This window comes from Argentina silus (assembly GCF_951799395.1).
Source record: "Argentina silus genome assembly, chromosome: 3".
Classification (NCBI taxonomy): Eukaryota; Metazoa; Chordata; class Actinopteri; order Argentiniformes; family Argentinidae; genus Argentina; species Argentina silus.
The window spans coordinates 30,781,276-30,808,386 of record NC_139657.1 but is presented as its reverse complement, the minus strand read 5'-3'; positions in this window follow the sequence as shown (position 1 = coordinate 30,808,386).

Sequence of the window (27,111 nt, the reverse complement as noted above, 5' to 3'; positions counted from 1 at the left end):
CATGTTCATGACGATGCAAATGTAACGAGATTTCAAACTGTTCTGTTGCACACGTTGGGACTCATTTTATTTTTCTACAAAAAACATTTGCCATGACGGGAATCGAACCCGGGCCGCCCTGCGTTACAAGGTAGATGCCTATCCGCTAGACCATTTGGGAAGACTTGATATGTACACCCTAAGATATCTAAGTGTCATTTCGATGAGGTCTGTAGCAGAGGCCATAGAGCACAGCAAACAAATAATCATGTGTTTAAATATCCTTGTCGTTTTGAAAAATTACCATTGTCACCTGCACAGGAATGCCATGCGGCCAACATTGAAGAAATGTGCTTCTCAAATCTGTCATTAACACTGTTTTCCACACGCTTTTTTCATTGCATTGCCATATAATCAATTGGTCATTGATGCGTCACGAATAACGACAATGCGTCGAAAATTAAAGAAATGTAAACATGAATTATGTTATTACTGTCTAAGCATCGCAAAGCTGTATGCGTAAAGGCGTCTGACGTCACAGTGGCTTGCCTGAAACAAAGGAATTAGAGAAACATGTGCTTACAGGGGCGTCGAACCGCCTTCTCCCGCTGATGGAGCAAAGTTGCTACAGTGACAAAGACAAGCTCCGCGCTCATGGGCAATTTATATGAGGCAACTGTGCTGCGAGTATCTAAGTAGTCGTCGTGCATGGATAAAATGCAATGTTTCAAACAGATCTGATGAATTCACCTACTTTGAAAAAGTGTGCGTTAGGGAGTTCTTTTGACACAAAGCGAAAATCTACAGTCAAGCGTCAATCAGCAGACAGCCGTGTGTTCTTTAGTAATGAGCCTGTTGTCAAAACGGCAGAAAAAAATGTTCACAAACGAAATATTGTTTCTACACTTAAAATGAACAAAGAAAAAATTAGCTAGCCTGATATAAGTCATGTTCATGACGATGCAAATGTAACGAGATTTCGAACTGTTCTGTTGCACACGTTGGGACTCATTTTATTTTTCTACAAAAATCCTTTGCCATGACGGGAATCGAACCCGGGCCGCCCTGCGTGACAAGGCAGATGCCTATCCGCTAGACCATTTGGGAAGACTTGATATGTACACCCTAAGATATCTAAGTGTCATTTCGATGAGGTCTGTAGCAGAGGCCATAGAGCACAGCAAACAAATAATCATGTGTTTAAATATCCTTGTCGTTTTGAAAAATTACCATTGTCACCTGCACAGGAATGCCCTGCAGCCAACATTGAAGAAATGTGCTTCTCAAATCTGTCATTAACACTGTTTTCCACACGCTTTTTTCATTGCATTGCCATATAATCAATTGGTCATTGATGCGTCACGAATAACGACAATGCGTCGAAAATTAAAGAAATGTAAACATGAATTATGTTATTACTGTCTAAGCATCGCAAAGCTGTATGCGTAAAGGCGTCTGACGTCACAGTGGCTTGCCTGAAACAAAGGAATTAGAGAAACATGTGCTTACAGGGGCGTTGAACCGCCTTCTCCCGCTGATGGAGCAAAGTTGCTACAGTGACAAAGACAAGCTCCGCGCTCATGGGCAATTTATATGAGGCAACTGTGCTGCGAGTATCTAAGTAGTCGTCGTGCATGGATAAAATGCAATGTTTCAAACAGATCTGATGAATTCACCTACTTTGAAAAAGTGTGCGTTAGGGAGTTCTTTTGACACAAAGCGAAAATCTACAGTCAAGCGTCAATCAGCAGACAGCCGTGTGTTCTTTAGTAATGAGCCTGTTGTCAAAACGGCAGAAAAAAATGTTCACAAACGAAATATTGTTTCTACACTTAAAATGAACAAAGAAAAAATTAGCTAGCCTGATATAAGTCATGTTCATGACGATGCAAATGTAACGAGATTTCGAACTGTTCTGTTGCACACGTTGGGACTCATTTTATTTTTCTACAAAAATCCTTTGCCATGACGGGAATCGAACCCGGGCCGCCCTGCGTGACAAGGCAGATTCCTATCCGCTAGACCATTTGGGAAGACTTGATATGTACACCCTAAGATATCTAAGTGTCATTTCGATGAGGTCTGTAGCAGAGGCCATAGAGCACAGCAAACAAATAATCAAGTGTTTAAATATCCTTGTCGTTTTGAAAAATTACCATTGTCACCTGCACAGGAATGTCCTGCGGCCAACATTGAAGAAATGTGCTTCTCAAATCTGTCATTAACACTGTTTTCCACACGCTTTTTTCATTGCATTGCCATATAATCAATTGGTCATTGATGCGTCACGAATAACGACAATGCGTCGAAAATTAAAGAAATGTTAACATGAATTATGTTATTACTGTCTAAGCATCGCAAAGCTGTATGCGTAAAGGCGTCTGACGTCACAGTGGCTTGACTGAAACAAAGGAATTTGAGAAACATGTGCTTACAGGGGCGTCGAACCGCCTTCTCCCGCTGATGGAGCAAAGTTGCTACAGTGACAAAGACAAGCTCCGCGCTCATGGGCAATTTATATGAGGCAACTGTGCTGCGAGTATCTAAGTAGTCGTCGTGCATGGATAAAATGCAATGTTTCAAACAGATCTGATGAATTCACCTACTTTGAAAAAGTGTGCGTTAGGGAGTTCTTTTGACACAAAGCGAAAATCTACAGTCAAGCGTCAATCAGCAGACAGCCGTGTGTTCTTTAGTAATGAGCCTGTTGTCAAAACGGCAGAAAAAAATGTTCACAAACGAAATATTGTTTCTACACTTAAAATGAACAAAGAAAAAATTAGCTAGCCTGATATAAGTCATGTTCATGACGATGCAAATGTAACGAAATTTCGAACTGTTCTGTTGCACACGTTGGGACTCATTTTATTTTTCTACAAAAATACTTTGCCATGACGGGAATCGAACCCGGGCCGCCCTGCGTGACAAGGCAGATGCCTATCCGCTAGACCATTTGGGAAGACTTGATATGTACACCCTAAGATATCTAAGTGTCATTTCGATGAGGTCTGTAGCAGAGGCCATAGAGCACAGCAAACAAATAATCATGTGTTTAAATATCCTTGTCGTTTTGAAAAATTACCATTGTCACCTGCACAGGAATGCCCTGCAGCCAACATTGAAGAAATGTGCTTCTCAAATCTGTCATTAACACTGTTTTCCACACGCTTTTTTCATTGCATTGCCATATAATCAATTGGTCATTGATGCGTCACGAATAACGACAATGCGTCGAAAATTAAAGAAATGTAAACATGAATTATGTTATTACTGTCTAAGCATCGCAAAGCTGTATGCGTAAAGGCGTCTGACGTCACAGTGGCTTGCCTGAAACAAAGGAATCAGAGAAACATGTGCTTACAGGGGCGTCGAAGCGCCTTCTCCCGCTGATGGAGCAAAGTTGCTACAGTGACAAAGACAAGCTCCGCGCTCATGGGCAATGTATATGGGGCAACTGTGCTGCGAGTATCTAAGCAGTCGTCGTGCATGGATAAAATGCAATGTTTCAAACAGATCTGATGAATTCACCTACTTTGAAAAAGTGTCCGTTAGGAAGTTCTTTTGACACAAAGCGAAAATCTACAGTCAAGCGTCAATCAGCAGACAGCCGTGTGTTCTTTAGTCATGAGCCTGTTGTCAAAACGGCAGAAAAAAATGGTCACAAACGAAATATTGTTTCTACACTTAAAATGAACAAAGAAAAAATGAGCTAGCCTGATATAAGTCATGTTCATGACGATGCAAATGTAACGAGATTTCGAACTGTTCTGTTGCACACGTTGGGACTCATTTTATTTTTCTACAAAAAACATTTGCCACGACGGGAATCGAACCCGGGCCACCATGGGTTACAAGGTAGATGCCTATCCGCTAGACCATTTGGGAAGACTTGATATGTACACCCTAAGATATCTAAGTGTCATTTCGATGAGGTCTGTAGCAGAGGCCATAGAGCACAGCAAACAAATAATCAAGTGTTTAAATATCCTTGTCGTTTTGAAAAATTACCATTGTCACCTGCACAGGAATGCCCTGCGGCCAACATTGAAGAAATGTGCTTCTCAAATCTGTCATTAACACTGTTTTCCACACGCTTTTTTCATTGCATTGCCATATAATCAATTGGTCATTGATGCGTCACAAATAACGACAATGCGTCGAAAATTAAAGAAATGTAAACATGAATTATGTTATTACTGTCTAAGCATCGCAAAGCTGTATGCGTAAAGGCGTCTGACGTCACAGTGGCTTGCCTGAAACAAAGGAATTAGAGAAACATGTGCTTACAGGGGCGTCGAACCGCCTTCTCCCGCTGATGGAGCAAAGTTGCTACAGTGACAAAGACAAGCTCCGCGCTCACGGGCAATTTATATGAGGCAACTGTGCTGCGAGTATCTAAGTAGTCGTCGTGCATGGATAAAATGCAATGTTTCAAACAGATCTGATGAATTCACCTACTTTGAAAAAGTGTGCGTTAGGGAGTTCTTTTGACACAAAGCGAAAATCTACAGTCAAGCGTCAATCAGCAGACAGCCGTGTGTTCTTTAGTCATGAGCCTGTTGTCAAAACGGCAGAAAAAAATGTTCACAAACGAAATATTGTTTCTACACTTAAAATGAACAAAGAAAAAATTAGCTAGCCTGATATAAGTCATGTTCATGACGATGCAAATGTAACGAGATTTCAAACTGTTCTGTTGCACACGTTGGGACTCATTTTATTTTTCTACAAAAAACATTTGCCATGACGGGAATCGAACCCGGGCCGCCCTGCGTTACAAGGTAGATGCCTATCCGCTAGACCATTTGGGAAGACTTGATATGTACACCCTAAGATATCTAAGTGTCATTTCGATGAGGTCTGTAGCAGAGGCCATAGAGCACAGCAAACAAATAATCATGTGTTTAAATATCCTTGTCGTTTTGAAAAATTACCATTGTCACCTGCACAGGAATGCCATGCGGCCAACATTGAAGAAATGTGCTTCTCAAATCTGTCATTAACACTGTTTTCCACACGCTTTTTTCATTGCATTGCCATATAATCAATTGGTCATTGATGCGTCACGAATAACGACAATGCGTCGAAAATTAAAGAAATGTAAACATGAATTATGTTATTACTGTCTAAGCATCGCAAAGCTGTATGCGTAAAGGCGTCTGACGTCACAGTGGCTTGCCTGAAACAAAGGAATTTGAGAAACATGTGCTTACAGGGGCGTCGAACCGCCTTCTCCCGCTGATGGAGCAAAGTTGCTACAGTGACAAAGACAAGCTCCGCGCTCATGGGCAATTTATATGAGGCAACTGTGCTGCGAGTATCTAAGTAGTCGTCGTGCATGGATAAAATGCAATGTTTCAAACAGATCTGATGAATTCACCTACTTTGAAAAAGTGTGCGTTAGGGAGTTCTTTTGACACAAAGCGAAAATCTACAGTCAAGCGTCAATCAGCAGACAGCCGTGTGTTCTTTAGTAATGAGCCTGTTGTCAAAACGGCAGAAAAAAATGTTCACAAACGAAATATTGTTTCTACACTTAAAATGAACAAAGAAAAAATGAGCTAGCCTGATATAAATCATGTTCATGACGATGCAAATGTAACGAGATTTCGAACTGTTCTGTTGCACACGTTGGGACTCATTTTATTTTTCTACAAAAATCATTTGCCATGACGGGAATCGAACCCGGGCCGCCCTGCGTGACAAGGCAGATTCCTATCCGCTAGACCATTTGGGAAGACTTGATATGTACACCCTAAGATATCTAAGTGTCATTTCGATGAGGTCTGTAGCAGAGGCCATAGAGCACAGCAAACAAATAATCATGTGTTTAAATATCCTTGTCGTTTTGAAAAATTACCATTGTCACCTGCACAGGAATGCCATGCGGCCAACATTGAAGAAATGTGCTTCTCAAATCTGTCATTAACACTGTTTTCCACACGCTTTTTTCATTGCATTGCCATATAATCAATTGGTCATTGATGCGTCACGAATAACGACAATGCGTAGAAAATTAAAGAAATGTAAACATGAATTATGTTATTACTGTCTAAGCATCGCAAAGCTGTATGCGTAAAGGCGTCTGACGTCACAGTGGCTTGCCTGAAACAAAGGAATTTGAGAAACATGTGCTTACAGGGGCGTCGAACCGCCTTCTCCCGCTGATGGAGCAAAGTTGCTACAGTGACAAAGACAAGCTCCGCGCTCATGGGCAATTTATATGAGGCAACTGTGCTGCGAGTATCTAAGTAGTCGTCGTGCATGGATAAAATGCAATGTTTCAAACAGATCTGATGAATTCACCTACTTTGAAAAAGTGTGCGTTAGGGAGTTCTTTTGACACAAAGCGAAAATCTACAGTCAAGCGTCAATCAGCAGACAGCCGTGTGTTCTTTAGTAATGAGCCTGTTGTCAAAACGGCAGAAAAAAATGTTCACAAACGAAATATTGTTTCTACACTTAAAATGAACAAAGAAAAAATGAGCTAGCCTGATATAAATCATGTTCATGACGATGCAAATGTAACGAGATTTCGAACTGTTCTGTTGCACACGTTGGGACTCATTTTATTTTTCTACAAAAATCATTTGCCATGACGGGAATCGAACCCGGGCCGCCCTGCGTGACAAGGCAGATTCCTATCCGCTAGACCATTTGGGAAGACTTGATATGTACACCCTAAGATATCTAAGTGTCATTTCGATGAGGTCTGTAGCAGAGGCCATAGAGCACAGCAAACAAATAATCATGTGTTTAAATATCCTTGTCGTTTTGAAAAATTACCATTGTCACCTGCACAGGAATGCCATGCGGCCAACATTGAAGAAATGTGCTTCTCAAATCTGTCATTAACACTGTTTTCCACACGCTTTTTTCATTGCATTGCCATATAATCAATTGGTCATTGATGCGTCACGAATAACGACAATGCGTAGAAAATTAAAGAAATGTAAACATGAATTATGTTATTACTGTCTAAGCATCGCAAAGCTGTATGCGTAAAGGCGTCTGACGTCACAGTGGCTTGCCTGAAACAAAGGAATTTGAGAAACATGTGCTTACAGGGGCGTCGAACCACCTTCTCCCGCTGATGGAACAAAGTTGCTACAGTGACAAAGACAAGCTCCGCGCTCATGGGCAATTTATATGAGGCAACTGTGCTGCGAGTATCTAAGTAGTCGTCGTGCATGGATAAAATGCAATGTTTCAAACAGATCTGATGAATTCACCTACTTTGAAAAAGTGTGCGTTAGGGAGTTCTTTTGACACAAAGCGAAAATCTACAGTCAAGCGTCAATCAGCAGACAGCAGTGTGTTCTTTAGTAATGAGCCTGTTTTCAAAACGGCAGAAAAAAATGTTCACAAACGAAATATTGTTTCTACACTTAAAATGAACAAAGAAAAAATTAGCTAGCCTGATATAAGTCATGTTCATGACGATGCAAATGTAACGAGATTTCGAACTGTTCTGTTGCACACGTTGGGACTCATTTTATTTTTCTACAAAAATCCTTTGCCATGACGGGAATCGAACCCGGGCCGCCCTGCGTGACAAGGCAGATTCCTATCCGCTAGACCATTTGGGAAGACTTGATATGTACACCCTAAGATATCTAAGTGTCATTTCGATGAGGTCTGTAGCAGAGGCCATAGAGCACACCAAACAAATAATCATGTGTTTAAATATCCTTGTCGTTTTGAAAAATTACCATTGTCACCTGCACAGGAATGCCCTGCGGCCAACATTGAAGAAATGTGCTTCTCAAATCTGTCATTAACACTGTTTTCCACACGCTTTTTTCATTGCATTGCCATATAATCAATTGGTCATTGATGCGTCACGAATAACGACAATGCGTCGAAAATTAAAGAAATGTAAACATGAATTATGTTATTACTGTCTAAGCATCGCAAAGCTGTATGCGTAAAGGCGTCTGACGTCACAGTGGCTTGCCTGAAACAAAGGAATTAGAGAAACATGTGCTTACAGGGGCGTCGAACCGCCTTCTCCCGCTGATGGAGCAAAGTTGCTACAGTGACAAAGACAAGCTCCGCGCTCATGGGCAATTTATATGAGGCAACTGTGCTGCGAGTATCTAAGTAGTCGTCGTGCATGGATAAAATGCAATGTTTCAAACAGATCTGATGAATTCACCTACTTTGAAAAAGTGTGCGTTAGGGAGTTCTTTTGACACAAAGCGAAAATCTACAGTCAAGCGTCAATCAGCAAACAGCAGTGTGTTCTTTAGTAATGAGCCTGTTTTCAAAACGGCAGAAAAAAATGTTCACAAACGAAATATTGTTTCTACACTTAAAATGAACAAAGAAAAAATTAGCTAGCCTGATATAAGTCATGTTCATGACGATGCAAATGTAACGAGATTTCGAACTGTTCTGTTGCACACGTTGGGACTCATTTTATTTTTCTACAAAAATCCTTTGCCATGACGGGAATCGAACCCGGGCCGTCCTGCGTGACAAGGCAGATTCCTATCCACTAGACCATTTGGGAAGACTTGATATGTACACCCTAAGATATCTAAGTGTCATTTCGATGAGGTCTGTAGCAGAGGCCATAGAGCACAGCAAACAAATAATCATGTGTTTAAATATCCTTGTCGTTTTGAAAAATTACCATTGTCACCTGCACAGGAATGCCCTGCGGCCAACATTGAAGAAATGTGCTTCTCAAATCTGTCATTAACACTGTTTTCCACACGCTTTTTTCATTGCATTGCCATATAATCAATTGGTCATTGATGCGTCACGAATAACGACAATGCGTCGAAAATTAAAGAAATGTAAACATGAATTATGTTATTACTGTCTAAGCATCGCAAAGCTGTATGCGTAAAGGCGTCTGACGTCACAGTGGCTTGCCTGAAACAAAGGAATTAGAGAAACATGTGCTTACAGGGGCGTCGAATCGCCTTCTCCCGCTGATGGAGCAAAGTTGCTGCAGTGACAAAGACAAGCTCCGCGCTCATGGGCAATTTATATGAGGCAACTGTGCTGCGAGTATCTAAGTAGTCGTCGTGCATGGATAAAATGCAATGTTTCAAACAGATCTGATGAATTCACCTACTTTGAAAAAGTGTGCGTTAGGGAGTTCTTTTGACACAAAGCGAAAATCTACAGTCAAGCGTCAATCAGCAGACAGCCTTGTGTTCTTTAGTCATGAGCCTGTTGTCAAAACGGCAGAAAAAAATGTTCACAAACGAAATATTGTTTCTACACTTAAAATGAACAAAGAAAAAATGAGCTAGCCTGATATAAGTCATGTTCATGACGATTCAAATGTAACGAGATTTCGAACTGTTCTGTTGCACACGTTGGGACTCATTTTATTTTTCTACAAAAAACATTTGCCATGACAGGAATCGAACCCGGGCCGCCATGGGTTACAAGGTAGATGCCTATCCGCTAGACCATTTGGGAAAACTTGATATGTATACCCTAAGATATCTAAGTGTCATTTCGATGAGGTCTGTAGCAGAGGCCATAGAGCACAGCAAACAAATAATCATGTGTTTAAATATCCTTGTCGTTTTGAAAAATTACCATTGTCACCTGCACAGGAATGCCATGCGGCCAACATTGAAGAAATGTGCTTCTCAAATCTGTCATTAACACTGTTTTCCACACGCTTTTTTCATTGCATTGCCATATAATCAATTGGTCATTGATGCGTCACGAATAACGACAATGCGTCGAAAATTAAAGAAATGTAAACATGAATTATGTTATTACTGTCTAAGCATCGCAAAGCTGTATGCGTAAAGGCATCTGACGTCACAGTGGCTTGCCTGAAACAAAGGAATTAGAGAAACATGTGCTTACAGGGGCGTCGAACCGCCTTCTCCCGCTGATGGAGCAAAGTTGCTACAGTGACAAAGACAAGCTCCGCGCTCATGGGCAATTTATATGAGGCAACTGTGCTGCGAGTATCTAAGTAGTCGTCGTGCATGGATAAAATGCAATGTTTCAAACAGATCTGATGAATTCACCTACTTTGAAAAAGTGTGCGTAAGGAAGTTCTTTTGACACAAAGCGAAAATCTACAGTCAAGCGTCAATCAGCAGACAGCCGTGTGTTCTTTAGTCATGAGCCTGTTGTCAAAATGGCAGAAAATAATGGTCACAAACGAAATATTGTTTCTACACTTAAAATGAACAAAGAAAAAATGAGCTAGCCTGATATAAGTCATGTACATGACGATGCAAATGTAACGAGATTTCGAACTGTTCTGTTGCACACGTTGGGACTCATTTTATTTTTCTACAAAAAACATTTGCCATGACGGGAATCGAACCCGGGCCGCCCTGCGTTACAAGGTAGATGCCTATCCGCTAGACCATTTGGGAAAACTTGATATGTACACCCTAAGATATCTAAGTGTCATTTCGATGAGGTCTGTAGCAGAGGCCATAGAGCACAGCAAACAAATAATCATGTGTTTAAATATCCTTGTCGTTTTGAAAAATTACCATTGTCACCTGCACAGGAATGCCATGCGGCCAACATTGAAGAAATGTGCTTCTCAAATCTGTCATTAACACTGTTTTCCACACGCTTTTTTCATTGCATTGCCATATAATCAATTGTTCATTGATGCGTCACGAATAACGACAATGTGTCGAAAATTAAAGAAATGTAAACATGAATTATGTTATTACTGTCTAAGCATCGCAAAGCTGTATGCGTAAAGGCGTCTGACGTCACAGTGGCTTGCCTGAAACAAAGGAATTAGAGAAACATGTGCTTACAGGGGCGTCGAACCGCCTTCTCCCGCTGATGGAGCAAAGTTGCTACAGTGACAAAGACAAGCTCCGCGCTCATGGGCAATTTATATGAGGCAACTGTGCTGCGAGTATCTAAGTAGTCGTCGTGCATGGATAAAATGCAATGTTTCAAACAGATCTGATGAATTCACCTACTTTGAAAAAGTGTGCGTTAGGGAGTTCTTTTGACACAAAGCGAAAATCTACAGTCAAGCGTCAATCAGCAGACAGCCGTGTGTTCTTTAGTAATGAGCCTGTTGTCAAAACGGCAGAAAAAAATGTTCACAAACGAAATATTGTTTCTACACTTAAAATGAACAAAGAAAGAATTAGCTAGCCTGATATAAGTCATGTTCATGACGATGCAAATGTAACGAGATTTCGAACTGTTCTGTTGCACACGTTGGGACTCATTTTATTTTTCTACAAAAAACATTTGCCATGACGGGAATCGAACCCGGGCCGCCCTGCGTTTCAAGGTAGATGCCTATCCGCTAGACCATTTGTGAAAACTTGATATGTACACCCTAAGATATGTAAGTGTCATTTCGATGAGGTCTGTAGCAGAGGCCATAGAGCACAGCAAACAAATAATCATGTGTTTAAATATCCTTGTCGTTTTGAAAAATTACCATTGTCACCTGCACAGGAATGCCATGCGGCCAACATTGAAGAAATGTGCTTCTCAAATCTGTCATTAACACTGTTTTCCACACGCTTTTTTCATCGCATTGCCATATAATCAATTGGTCATTGATGCGTCACGAATAACGACAATGCGTCGAAAATTAAAGAAATGTAAACATGAATTATGTTATTACTGTCTAAGCATCGCAAAGCTGTATGCGTAAAGGCGTCTGACGTCACAGTGGCTTGCCTGAAACAAAGGAATTAGAGAAACATGTGCTTACAGGGGCGTCGAATCGCCTTCTCCCGCTGATGGAGCAAAGTTGCTGCAGTGACAAAGACAAGCTCCGCGCTCATGGGCAATTTATATGAGGCAACTGTGCTGCGAGTATCTAAGTAGTCGTCGTGCATGGATAAAATGCAATGTTTCAAACAGATCTGATGAATTCACCTACTTTGAAAAAGTGTGCGTTAGGGAGTTCTTTTGACACAAAGCGAAAATCTACAGTCAAGCGTCAATCAGCAGACAGCCGTGTGTTCTTTAGTAATGAGCCTGTTGTCAAAACGGCAGAAAAAAATGTTCACAAACGAAATATTGTTTCTACACTTAAAATGAACAAAGAAAGAATTAGCTAGCCTGATATAAGTCATGTTCATGACGATGCAAATGTAACGAGATTTCGAACTGTTCTGTTGCACACGTTGGGACTCATTTTATTTTTCTACAAAAAACATTTGCCATGACGGGAATCGAACCCGGGCCGCCCTGCGTTTCAAGGTAGATGCCTATCCGCTAGACCATTTGTGAAAACTTGATATGTACACCCTAAGATATGTAAGTGTCATTTCGATGAGGTCTGTAGCAGAGGCCATAGAGCACAGCAAACAAATAATCATGTGTTGAAATATCCTTGTCGTTTTGAAAAATTACCATTGTCACCTGCACAGGAATGCCATGCGGCCAACATTGAAGAAATGTGCTTCTCAAATCTGTCATTAACACTGTTTTCCACACGCTTTTTTCATTGCATTGCCATATAATCAATTGGTCATTGATGCGTCACGAATAACGACAATGCGTCGAAAATTAAAGAAATGTAAACATGAATTATGTTATTACTGTCTAAGCATCGCAAAGCTGTATGCGTAAAGGCGTCTGACGTCACAGTGGCTTGCCTGAAACAAAGGAATTAGAGAAACATGTGCTTACAGGGGCGTCGAACCGCCTTCTCCCGCTGATGGAGCAAAGTTGCTACAGTGACAAAGACAAGCTCCGCGCTCATGGGCAATTTATATGGGGCAACTGTGCTGCGAGTATCTAAGCAGTCGTCGTGCATGGATAAAATGCAATGTTTCAAACAGATCTGATGAATTCACCTACTTTGAAAAAGTGTGCGTTAGGAAGTTCTTTTGACACAAAGCGAAAATCTACAGTCAAGCGTCAATCAGCAGACAGCCGTGTGTTCTTTAGTCATGAGCCTGTTGTCAAAACGGCAGAAAAAAATGGTCACAAACGAAATATTGTTTCTACACTTAAAATGAACAAAGAAAAAATGAGCTAGCCTGATATAAGTCATGTTCATGACGATGCAAATGTAACGAGATTTCGAACTGTTCTGTTGCACACGTTGGGACTCATTTTATTTTTCTACAAAAAACATTTGCCATGACGAGAATCGAACCCGGGCCGCCCTGCGTTACAAGGTAGATGCCTATCCGCTAGACCATTTGGGAAGACTTGATATGTACACCCTAAGATATCTAAGTGTCATTTCGATGAGGTCTGTAGCAGAGGCCATAGAGCACAGCAAACAAATAATCATGTGTTTAAATATCCTTGTCGTTTTGAAAAATTACCATTGTCACCTGCACAGGAATGCCATGCGGCCAACATTGAAGAAATGTGCTTCTCAAATCTGTTATTTACACTGTTTTCCACACGCTTTTTTCATTGCATTGCCATATAATCAATTGGTCATTGATGCGTCACGAATAACGACAATGCGTCGAAAATTAAAGAAATGTAAACATGAATTATGTTATTACTGTCTAAGCATCGCAAAGCTGTATGCGTAAAGGCGTCTGACGTCACAGTGGCTTGCCTGAAACAAAGGAATTAGAGAAACATGTGCTTACAGGGGCGTCGAACCGCCTTCTCCCGCTGATGGAGCAAAGTTGCTACAGTGACAAAGACAAGCTCCGCGCTCATGGGCAATTTATATGGGGCAACTGTGCTGCGAGTATCTAAGCAGTCGTCGTGCATGGATAAAATGCAATGTTTCAAACAGATCTGATGAATTCACCTACTTTGAAAAAGTGTGCGTTAGGAAGTTCTTTTGACACAAATCGAAAATCTACAGTCAAGCTCAATCAGCAGACAGCCGTGTGTTCTTTAGTCATGAGCCTGTTGTCAAAACGGCAGAAAAAAATGGTCACAAACAAAATATTGTTTCTACACTTAAAATGAACAAAGAAAAAATGAGCTAGCCTGATATAAGTCATGTTCATGACGATGCAAATGTAATGAGATTTCGAACTGTTCTGTTGCACACGTTGGGACTCATTTTATTTTTCTACAAAAAACATTTGCCATGACGGGAATCGAACCCGGGCCGCCCTGCGTTACAAGGTAGATGCCTATCCGCTAGACCATTTGGGAAGACTTGATATGTACACCCTAAGATATCTAAGTGTCATTTCGATGAGGTCTGTAGCAGAGGCCATAGAACACAGCAAACAAATAATCATGTGTTTAAATATCCTTGTCGTTTTGAAAAATTACCATTGTCACCTGCACAGGAATGCCATGCGGCCAACATTGAAGAAATGTGCTTCTCAAATCTGTCATTAACACTGTTTTCCACACGCTTTTTTCATTGCATTGCCATATAATCAATTGGTCATTGATGCGTCACGAATAACGACAATGCGTCGAAAATTAAAGAAATGTAAACATGAATTATGTTATTACTGTCTAAGCATCGCAAAGCTGTATGCGTAAAGGCGTCTGACGTCACAGTGGCTTGCCTGAAACAAAGGAATTAGAGAAACATGTGCTTACAGGGGCGTCGAACCGCCTTCTCCCGCTGATGGAGCAAAGTTGCTACAGTGACAAAGACAAGCTCCGCGCTCATGGGCAATGTATATGGGGCAACTGTGCTGCGAGTATCTAAGCAGTCGTCGTGCATGGATAAAATGCAATGTTTCAAACAGATCTGATGAATTCACCTACTTTGAAAAAGTGTGCGTTAGGAAGTTCTTTTGACACAAAGCGAAAATCTACAGTCAAGCGTCAATCAGCAGACAGCCGTGTGTTCTTTAGTCATGAGCCTGTTGTCAAAACGGCAGAAAAAAATGGTCACAAACGAAATATTGTTTCTACACTTAAAATGAACAAAGAAAAAATTAGTCAGCCTGATATAAGTCGTGTTCATGACGATGCAAATGTAACGAGATTTCGAACTGTTCTGTTGCACACGTTGGGACTCATTTTATTTTTCTACAAAAAACATTTGCCATGACGGGAATCGAACCCGGGCCGCCCTGCGTTACAAGGTAGATGCCTATCCGCTAGACCATTTGGGAAGACTTGATATGTACACCCTAAGATATCTAAGTGTCATTTCGATGAGGTCTGTAGCAGAGGCCATAGAGCACAGCAAACAAATAATCATGTGTTTAAATATCCTTGTCGTTTTGAAAAATTACCATTGTCACCTGCACAGGAATGCCATGCGGCCAACATTGAAGAAATGTGCTTCTCAAATCTGTCATTAACACTGTTTTCCACACGCTTTTTTCATTGCATTGCCATATAATCAATTGGTCATTGATGCGTCACGAATAACGACAATGCGTCGAAAATTAAAGAAATGTAAACATGAATTATGTTATTACTGTCTAAGCATCGCAAAGCTGTATGCGTAAAGGCGTCTGACGTCACAGTGGCTTGCCTGAAACAAAGGAATTAGAGAAACATGTGCTTACAGGGGCGTCGAACCGCCTTCTCCCGCTGATGGAGCAAAGTTGCTACAGTGACAAAGACAAGCTCCGCGCTCATGGGCAATTTATATGGGGCAACTGTGCTGCGAGTATCTAAGCAGTCGTCGTGCATGGATAAAATGCAATGTTTCAAACAGATCTGATGAATTCACCTACTTTGAAAAAAAGTGTGCGTTAGGAAGTTCTTTTGACACAAAGCGAAAATCTACAGTCAAGCGTCAATCAGCAGACAGCCGTGTGTTCTTTAGTCATGAGCCTGTTGTCAAAACGGCAGAAAAAAATGTTCACAAACGAAATATTGTTTCTACACTTAAAATGAACAAAGAAAAAATTAGCTAGCCTGATATAAGTCATGTTCATGACGATGCAAATGTAACGAGATTTCGAACTGTTCTGTTGCACACGTTGGGACTCATTTTATTTTTCTACAAAAAACATTTGCCTTGACGGGAATCGAACCCGGGCCGCCCTGCGTTACAAGGTAGATGCCTATCCGCTAGACCATTTGGGAAGACTTGATATGTACACCCTAAGATATCTAAGTGTCATTTCGATGAGGTCTGTAGCAGAGGCCATAGAACACAGCAAACAAATAATCATGTGTTTAAATATCCTTGTCGTTTTGAAAAATTACCATTGTCACCTGCACAGGAATGCCATGCGGCCAACATTGAAGAAATGTGCTTCTCAAATCTGTCCTTAACACTGTTTTCCACACGCTTTTTTCATTGCATTGCCATATAATCAATTGGTCATTGATGCGTCACGAATAACGACAATGCGTCGAAAATTAAAGAAATGTAAACATGAATTATGTTATTACTGTCTAAGCATCGCAAAGCTGTATGCGTAAAGGCGTCTGACGTCACAGTGGCTTGCCTGAAACAAAGGAATTAGAGAAACATGTGCTTACAGGGGCGTCGAACCGCCTTCTCCCGCTGATGGAGCAAAGTTGCTACAGTGACAAAGACAAGCTCCGCGCTCATGGGCAATTTATATGAGCAACTGTGCTGCGAGTATCTAAGTAGTCGTCGTGCATGGATAAAATGCAATGTTTCAAACAGATCTGATGAATTCACCTACTTTGAAAAAGTGTGCGTTAGGGAGTTCTTTTGACACAAAGCGAAAATCTACAGTCAAGCGTCAATCAGCAGACAGCCGTGTGTTCTTTAGTCATGAGCCTGTTGTCAAAACGGCAGAAAAAAATGGTCACAAACGAAATATTGTTTCTACACTTAAAATGAACAAAGAAAAAATGAGCTAGCCTGATATAAGTCATGTTCATGACGATGCAAATGTAACGAGATTTCGAACTGTTCTGTTGCACACGTTGGGACTCATTTTATTTTTCTACAAAAAACATTTGCCATGACGGGAATCGAACCCGGGCCGCCCTGCATTACAAGGTAGATGCCTATCCGCTAGACCATTTGGGAAGACTTGATATGTACACCCTAAGATATCTAAGTGTCATTTCGATGAGGTCTGTAGCAGAGGCCATAGAGCACAGCAAACAAATAATCATGTGTTTAAATATCCTTGTCGTTTTGAAAAATTACCATTGTCACCTGCACAGGAATGCCATGCGGCCAACATTGAAGAAATGTGCTTCTCAAATCTGTCATTAACACTGTTTTCCACACGCTTTTTTCATTGCATTGCCATATAATCAATTGGTCATTGATGCGTCACGAATAACGACAATGCGTCGAAAATTAAAGAAATGTAAACATGAATTATGTTATTACTGTCTAAGCATCGCAAAGCTGTATGCGTAAAGGCGTCTGACGTCACAGTGGCTTGCCTGAAACAAAGGAATTAGAGAAACATGTGCTTACAGGGGCGTCGAACCGCCTTCTCCCGCTGATGGAGCAAAGTTGCTACAGTGACAAAGACAAGCTCCGCGCTCATGGGCAATTTATATGAGGCAACTGTGCTGCGAGTATCTAAGTAGTCGTCGTGCATGGATAAAATGCAATGTTTCAAACAGATCTGATGAATTCACCTACTTTGAAAAAGTGTGCGTTAGGAAGTTCTTTTGACACAAAGCGAAAATCTACAGTCAAGCGTCAATCAGCAGACAGCCGTGTGTTCTTTCGTCATGAGCCTGTTGTCAAAACGGCAGAAAAAAATGTTCACAAACGAAATATTGTTTCTACACTTAAAATGAACAAAGAAAAAATTAGCTAGCCTGATATAAGTCATGTTCATGACGATGCAAATGTAACGAGATTTCGAACTGTTCTGTTGCACACGTTGGGACTCATTTTATTTTTCTACAAAAAACATTTGCCATGACGGGAATCGAACCCGGGCCGCCCTGCGTTACAAGATAGATGCCTATCCGCTAGACCATTTGGGAAGACTTGATATGTACACCCTAAGATATCTAAGTGTCATTTCGATGAGGTCTGTAGCAGAGGCCATAGAGCACAGCAAACAAATAATCATGTGTTTAAATATCCTTGTCGTTTTGAAAAATTACCATTGTCACCTGCACAGGAATGCCATGCGGCCAACATTGAAGAAATGTGCTTCTCAAATCTGTCATTAACACTGTTTTCCACACGCTTTTTTCATTGCATTGCCATATAATCAATTGGTCATTGATGCGTCACGAATAACGACAATGCGTCGAAAATTAAAGAAATGTAAACATGAATTATGTTATTACTGTCTAAGCATCGCAAAGCTGTATGCGTAAAGGCGTCTGACGTCACAGTGGCTTGCCTGAAACAAAGGAATTAGAGAAACATGTGCTTACAGGGGCGTAAAACCGCCTTCTCCCGCTGATGGAGCAAAGTTGCTACAGTGACAAAGACAAGCTCCGCGCTCATGGGCAATGTATATGGGGCAACTGTGCTGCGAGTATCTAAGCAGTCGTCGTGCATGGATAAAATGCAATGTTTCAAACAGATCTGATGAATTCACCTACTTTGAAAAAGTGTGCGTTAGGAAGTTCTTTTGACACAAAGCGAAAATCTACAGTCAAGCGTCAATCAGCAGACAGCCGTGTGTTCTTTAGTCATGAGCCTGTTGTCAAAACGGCAGAAAAAAATGGTCACAAACGAAATATTGTTTCTACACTTAAAATGAACAAAGAAAAAATGAGCTAGCCTGATATAAGTCATGTTCATGACGATGCAAATGTAACGAGATTTCGAACTGTTCTGTTGCACACGTTGGGACTCATTTTATTTTTCTACAAAAAACATTTGCCATGACGGGAATCGAACCCGGGCCGCCCTGCGTTACAAGGTAGATGCCTATCCGCTAGACCATTTGGGAAGACTTGATATGTACACCCTAAGATATCTAAGTGTCATTTCGATGAGGTCTGTAGCAGAGGCCATAGAGCACAGCAAACAAATAATCATGTGTTTAAATATCCTTGTCGTTTTGAAAAATTACCATTGTCACCTGCACAGGAATGCCATGCGGCCAACATTGAAGAAATGTGCTTCTCAAATCTGTCATTAACACTGTTTTCCACACGCTTTTTTCATTGCATTGCCATATAATCAATTGGTCATTGATGCGTCACGAATAACGACAATGCGTCGAAAATTAAAGAAATGTAAACATGAATTATGTTATTACTGTCTAAGCATCGCAAAGCTGTATGCGTAAAGGCGTCTGACGTCACAGTGGCTTGCCTGAAACAAAGGAATTAGAGAAACATGTGCTTACAGGGGCGTCGAACCGCCTTCTCCCGCTGATGGAGCAAAGTTGCTACAGTGACAAAGACAAGCTCCGCGCTCATGGGCAATGTATATGGGGCAACTGTGCTGCGAGTATCTAAGCAGTCGTCGTGCATGGATAAAATGCAATGTTTCAAACAGATCTGATGAATTCACCTACTTTGAAAAAGTGTGCGTTAGGAAGTTCTTTTGACACAAAGCGAAAATCTACAGTCAAGCGTCAATCAGCAGACAGCCGTGTGTTCTTTAGTCATGAGCCTGTTGTCAAAACGGCAGAAAAAAATGGTCACAAACGAAATATTGTTTCTACACTTAAAATGAACAAAGAAAAAATGAGCTAGCCTGATATAAGTCATGTTCATGACGATGCAAATGTAACGAGATTTCGAACTGTTCTGTTGCACACGTTGGGACTCATTTTATTTTTCTACAAAAAACATTTGCCATGACGGGAATCGAACCCGGGCCGCCCTGCGTTACAAGGTAGATGCCTATCCGCTAGACCATTTGGGAAGACTTGATATGTACACCCTAAGATATCTAAGTGTCATTTCGATGAGGTCTGTAGCAGAGGCCATAGAGCACAGCAAACAAATAATCATGTGTTTAAATATCCTTGTCGTTTTGAAAAATTACCATTGTCACCTGCACAGGAATGCCATGCGGCCAACATTGAAGAAATGTGCTTCTCAAATCTGTCATTAACACTGTTTTCCACACGCTTTTTTCATTGCATTGCCATATAATCAATTGGTCATTGATGCGTCACGAATAACGACAATGCGTCGAAAATTAAAGAAATGTAAACATGAATTATGTTATTACTGTCTAAGCATCGCAAAGCTGTATGCGTAAAGGCGTCTGACGTCACAGTGGCTTGCCTGAAACAAAGGAATTAGAGAAACATGTGCTTACAGGGGCGTCGAACCGCCTTCTCCCGCTGATGGAGCAAAGTTGCTACAGTGACAAAGACAAGCTCCGCGCTCATGGGCAATGTATATGGGGCAACTGTGCTTCGAGTATCTAAGCAGTCGTCGTGCATGGATAAAATGCAATGTTTCAAACAGATCTGATGAATTCACCTACTTTGAAAAAGTGTGCGTTAGGAAGTTCTTTTGACACAAAGCGAAAATCTACAGTCAAGCGTCAATCAGCAGACAGCCGTGTGTTCTTTAGTCATGAGCCTGTTGTCAAAACGGCAGAAAAAAATGGTCACAAACGAAATATTGTTTCTACACTTAAAATGAACAAAGAAAAAATGAGCTAGCCTGATATAAGTCATGTTCATGACGATGCAAATGTAACGAGATTTCGAACTGTTCTGTTGCACACGTTGGGACTCATTTTATTTTTCTACAAAAAACATTTGCCATGACGGGAATCGAACCCGGGCCGCCCTGCGTTACAAGGTAGATGCCTATCCGCTAGACCATTTGGGAAGACTTGATATGTACACCCTAAGATATCTAAGTGTCATTTCGATGAGGTCTGTAGCAGAGGCCATAGAGCACAGCAAACAAATAATCATGTGTTTAAATATCCTTGTCGTTTTGAAAAATTACCATTGTCACCTGCACAGGAATGCCATGCGGCCAACATTGAAGAAATGTGCTTCTCAAATCTGTCATTAACACTGTTTTCCACACGCTTTTTTCATTGCATTGCCATATAATCAATTGGTCATTGATGCGTCACGAATAACGACAATGCGTCGAAAATTAAAGAAATGTAAACATGAATTATGTTATTACTGTCTAAGCATCGCAAAGCTGTATGCGTAAAGGCGTCTGACGTCACAGTGGCTTGCCTGAAACAAAGGAATTAGAGAAACATGTGCTTACAGGGGCGTCGAACCGCCTTCTCCCGCTGATGGAGCAAAGTTGCTACAGTGACAAAGACAAGCTCCGCGCTCATGGGCAATGTATATGGGGCAACTGTGCTGCGAGTATCTAAGCAGTCGTCGTGCATGGATAAAATGCAATGTTTCAAACAGATCTGATGAATTCACCTACTTTGAAAAAGTGTGCGTTAGGAAGTTCTTTTGACACAAAGCGAAAATCTACAGTCAAGCGTCAATCAGCAGACAGCCGTGTGTTCTTTAGTCATGAGCCTGTTGTCAAAACGGCAGAAAAAAATGGTCACAAACGAAATATTGTTTCTACACTTAAAATGAACAAAGAAAAAATGAGCTAGCCTGATATAAGTCATGTTCATGACGATGCAAATGTAACGAGATTTCGAACTGTTCTGTTGCACACGTTGGGACTCATTTTATTTTTCTACAAAAAACATTTGCCATGACGGGAATCGAACCCGGGCCGCCCTGCGTTACAAGGTAGATGCCTATCCGCTAGACCATTTGGGAAGACTTGATATGTACACCCTAAGATATCTAAGTGTCATTTCGATGAGGTCTGTAGCAGAGGCCATAGAGCACAGCAAACAAATAATCATGTGTTTAAATATCCTTGTCGTTTTGAAAAATTACCATTGTCACCTGCACAGGAATGCCATGCGGCCAACATTGAAGAAATGTGCTTCTCAAATCTGTCATTAACACTGTTTTCCACACGCTTTTTTCATTGCATTGCCATATAATCAATTGGTCATTGATGCGTCACGAATAACGACAATGCGTCGAAAATTAAAGAAATGTAAACATGAATTATGTTATTACTGTCTAAGCATCGCAAAGCTGTATGCGTAAAGGCGTCTGACGTCACAGTGGCTTGCCTGAAACAAAGGAATTAGAGAAACATGTGCTTACAGGGGCGTCGAACCGCCTTCTCCCGCTGATGGAGCAAAGTTGCTACAGTGACAAAGACAAGCTCCGCGCTCATGGGCAATGTATATGGGGCAACAGTGCTTCGAGTATCTAAGCAGTCGTCGTGCATGGATAAAATGCAATGTTTCAAACAGATCTGATGAATTCACCTACTTTGAAAAAGTGTGCGTTAGGAAGTTCTTTTGACACAAAGCGAAAATCTACAGTCAAGCGTCAATCAGCAGACAGCCATGTGTTCTTTAGTCATGAGCCTGTTGTCAAAACGGCAGAAAAAAATGGTCACAAACGAAATATTGTTTCTACACTTAAAATGAACAAAGAAAAAATGAGCTAGCCTGATATAAGTCATGTTCATGACGATGCAAATGTAACGAGATTTCGAACTGTTCTGTTGCACACGTTGGGACTCATTTTATTTTTCTACAAAAAAAATTTGTCATGACGGGAATCGAACCCGGGCCGCCCTGCGTTACAAGGTAGATGCCTATCCGCTAGACCATTTGGGAAGACTTGATATGTACACCCTAAGATATCTAAGTGTCATTTCGATGAGGTCTGTAGCAGAGGCCATAGAGCACAGCAAACAAATAATCATGTGTTTAAATATCCTTGTCGTTTTGAAAAATTACCATTGTCACCTGCACAGGAATGCCATGCGGCCAACATTGAAGAAATGTGCTTCTCAAATCTGTCATTAACACTGTTTTCCACACGCTTTTTTCATTGCATTGCCATATAATCAATTGGTCATTGATGCGTCACGAATAACGACAATGCGTCGAAAATTAAAGAAATGTAAACATGAATTATGTTATTACTGTCTAAGCATCGCAAAGCTGTATGCGTAAAGGCGTCTGACGTCACAGTGGCTTGCCTGAAACAAAGGAATTAGAGAAACATGTGCTTACAGGGGCGTCGAACCGCCTTCTCCCGCTGATGGAGCAAAGTTGCTACAGTGACAAAGACAAGCTCCGCGCTCATGGGCAATGTATATGGGGCAACTGTGCTGCGAGTATCTAAGCAGTCGTCGTGCATGGATAAAATGCAATGTTTCAAACAGATCTGATGAATTCACCTACTTTGAAAAAGTGTGCGTTAGGAAGTTCTTTTGACACAAAGCGAAAATCTACAGTCAAGCGTCAATCAGCAGACAGCCGTGTGTTCTTTAGTCATGAGCCTGTTGTCAAAACGGCAGAAAAAAATGGTCACAAACGAAATATTGTTTCTACACTTAAAATGAACAAAGAAAAAATGAGCTAGCCTGATATAAGTCATGTTCATGACGATGCAAATGTAACGAGATTTCGAACTGTTCTGTTGCACACGTTGGGACTCATTTTATTTTTCTACAAAAAACTTTTGCCATGACGGGAATCGAACCCTGGCCGCCCTGCGTTACAAGGTAGATGCCTATCCGCTAGACCATTTGGGAAAACTTGATATGTACACCCTAAGATATCTAAGTGTCATTTCGATGAGGTCTGTAGCAGAGGCCATAGAGCACAGCAAACAAATAATCATGTGTTTAAATATCCTTGTCGTTTTGAAAAATTACCATTGTCACCTGCACAGGAATGCCATGCGGCCAACATTGAAGAAATGTGCTTCTCAAATCTGTCATTAACACTGTTTTCCACACGCTTTTTTCATTGCATTGCCATATAATCAATTGGTCATTGATGCGTCACGAATAACGACAATGCGTCGAAAATTAAAGAAATGTAAACATGAATTATGTTATTACTGTCTAAGCATCGCAAAGCTGTATGCGTAAAGGCGTCTGACGTCACAGTGGCTTGCCTGAAACAAAGGAATTAGAGAAACATGTGCTTACAGGGGCGTCGAACCGCCTTCTCCCGCTGATGGAGCAAAGTTGCTACAGTGACAAAGACAAGCTCCGCGCTCATGGGCAATTTATATGAGGCAACTGTGCTGCGAGTATCGAAGTAGTCGTCGTGCATGGATAAAATGCAATGTTTCAAACAGATCTGATGAATTCACCTACTTTGAATAAGTGTGCGTTAGGGAATTCTTTTGACACAAAGCGAAAATCTACAGTCAAGCGTCAATCAGCAGACAGCCGTGTGTTCTTTAGTCATGAGCCTGTTGTCAAAACGGCAGAAAAAAATGTTCACAAACGAAATATTGTTTCTACACTTAAAATGAACAAAGAAAAAATGAGCTAGCCTGATATAAGTCATGTTCATGACGATGCAAATGTAACGAGATTTCGAACTGTTCTGTTGCACACGTTGGGACTCATTTTATTTTTCTACAAAAAACATTTGCCATGACCGGAATCGAACCCGGGCCGCCCTGCGTTACAAGGTAGATGCCTATCCGCTAGACCATTTGGGAAAACTTGATATGTACACCCTAAGATATCTAAGTGTCATTTCGATGAGGTCTGTACCAGAGGCCATAGAGCACAGCAAACAAATAATCATGTGTTTAAATATCCTTGTCGTTTTGAAAAATTACCATTGTCACCTGCACAGGAATGCCATGCGGCCAACATTGAAGAAATGTGCTTCTCAAATCTGTCATTAACACTGTTTTCCACACGCTTTTTTCATTGCATTGCCATATAATCAATTGGTCATTGATGCGTCACGAATAACGACAATGCGTTGAAAATTAAAGAAATGTAAACATGAATTATGTTATTACTGTCTAAGCATCGCAAAGCTGTATGCGTAAAGGCGTCTGACGTCACAGTGGCTTGCCTGAAACAAAGGAATCAGAGAAACATGTGCTTACAGGGGCGTCGAAGCGCCTTCTCCCGCTGATGGAGCAAAGTTGCTACAGTGACAAAGACAAGCTCCGCGCTCATGGGCAATGTATATGGGTCAACTGTGCTGCGAGTATCTAAGCAGTCGTCGTGCATGGATAAAATGCAATGTTTCAAACAGATCTGATGAATTCACCTACTTTGAAAAAGTGTGCGTTAGGAAGTTCTTTTGACACAAAGCGAAAATCTACAGTCAAGCGTCAATCAGCAGACAGCCGTGTGTTCTTTAGTCATGAGCCTGTTGTCAAAACGGCAGAAAAAAATGGTCACAAACGAAATATTGTTTCTACACTTAAAATGAACAAAGAAAAAATGAGCTAGCCTGATATAAGTCATGTTCATGACGATGCAAATGTAACGAGATTTCGAACTGTTCTGTTGCACACGTTGGGACTCATTTTATTTTTCTACAAAAAACATTTGCCATGACGGGAATCGAACCCGGGCCGCCCTGCGTTACAAGGTAGATGCCTATCCGCTAGACCATTTGGGAAGACTTGATATGTACACCCTAAGATATCTAAGTGTCATTTCGATGAGGTCTGTAGCAGAGGCCATAGAGCACAGCAAACAAATAATCATGTGTTTAAATATCCTTGTCGTTTTGAAAAATTACCATTGTCACCTGCACAGGAATGCCATGCGGCCAACATTGAAGAAATGTGCTTCTCAAATCTGTCATTAACACTGTTTTCCACACGCTTTTTTCATTGCATTGCCATATAATCAATTGGTCATTGATGCGTCACGAATAACGACAATGCGTCGAAAATTAAAGAAATGTAAACATGAATTATGTTATTACTGTCTAAGCATCGCAAAGCTGTATGCGTAAAGGCGTCTGACGTCACAGTGGCTTGCCTGAAACAAAGGAATTAGAGAAACATGTGCTTACAGGGGCGTCGAACCGCCTTCTCCCGCTGATGGAGCAAAGTTGCTACAGTGACAAAGACAAGCTCCGCGCTCATGGGCAATTGATATGAGGCAACTGTGCTGCGAGTATCTAAGTAGTCGTTGTGCATGGATAAAATGCAATGTTTCAAACAGATCTGATGAATTCACCTACTTTGAAAAAGTGTGCGTTAGGGAGTTCTTTTGACACAAAGCGAAAATCTACAGTCAAGCGTCAATCAGCAGACAGCCGTGTGTTCTTTAGTCATGAGCCTGTTGTCAAAACGGCAGAAATTTTTTTTCACAAACAAAATATTGTTTCTACACTTAAAATGAACAAAGAAAAAATGAGCTAGCCTGATATAAGTCATGTTCATGACAATGCAAATGTAACGAGATTTCGAACTGTTCTGTTGCACACGTTGGGACTCATTTTATTTTTCTACAAAAAACATTTGCCTTGACGGGAATCGAACCCGGGCCGCCCTGCGTTACAAGGTAGATGCCTATCCGCTAGACCATTTGGGAAGACTTGATATGTACACCCTAAGATATCTAAGTGTCATTTCGATGAGGTCTGTAGCAGAGGCCATAGAACACAGCAAACAAATAATCATGTGTTTAAATATCCTTGTCGTTTTGAAAAATTACCATTGTCACCTGCACAGGAATGCCATGCGGCCAACATTGAAGAAATGTGCTTCTCAAATCTGTCATTAACACTGTTTTCCACACGCTTTTTTCATTGCATTGCCATATAATCAATTGGTCATTGATGCGTCACGAATAACGACAATGCGTCGAAAATTAAAGAAATGTAAACATGAATTATGTTATTACTGTCTAAGCATCGCAAAGCTGTATGCGTAAAGGCGTCTGACGTCACAGTGGCTTGCCTGAAACAAAGGAATTAGAGAAACATGTGCTTACAGGGGCGTCGAACCACCTTCTCCCGCTGATGGAGCAAAGTTGCTACAGTGACAAAGACAAGCTCCGCGCTCATGGGCAATTTATATGAGGCAACTGTGCTGCGAGTATCTAAGTAGTCGTCGTGCATGGATAAAATGCAATGTTTCAAACAGATCTGATGAATTCACCTACTATGAAAAAGTGTGCGTTAGGGAGTTCTTTTGACACAAAGCGAAAATCTACAGTCAAGCGTCAATCAGCAGACAGCCGTGTGTTCTTTAGTCATGAGCCTGTTGTCAAAACGGCAGAAAAAAATGGTCACAAACGAAATATTGTTTCTACACTTAAAATGAACAAAGAAAAAATGAGCTAGCCTGATATAAGTCATGTTCATGACGATGCAAATGTAACGAGATTTCGAACTGTTCTGTTGCACACGTTGGGACTCATTTTATTTTTCTACAAAAAACATTTGCCATGACGGGAATCGAACCCGGGCCACCCTGCGTTACAAGATAGATGCCTATCCGCTAGACCATTTGGGAAGACTTGATATGTACACCCTAAGATATCTAAGTGTCATTTCGATGAGGTCTGTAGCAGAGGCCATAGAGCACAGCAAACAAATAATCATGTGTTTAA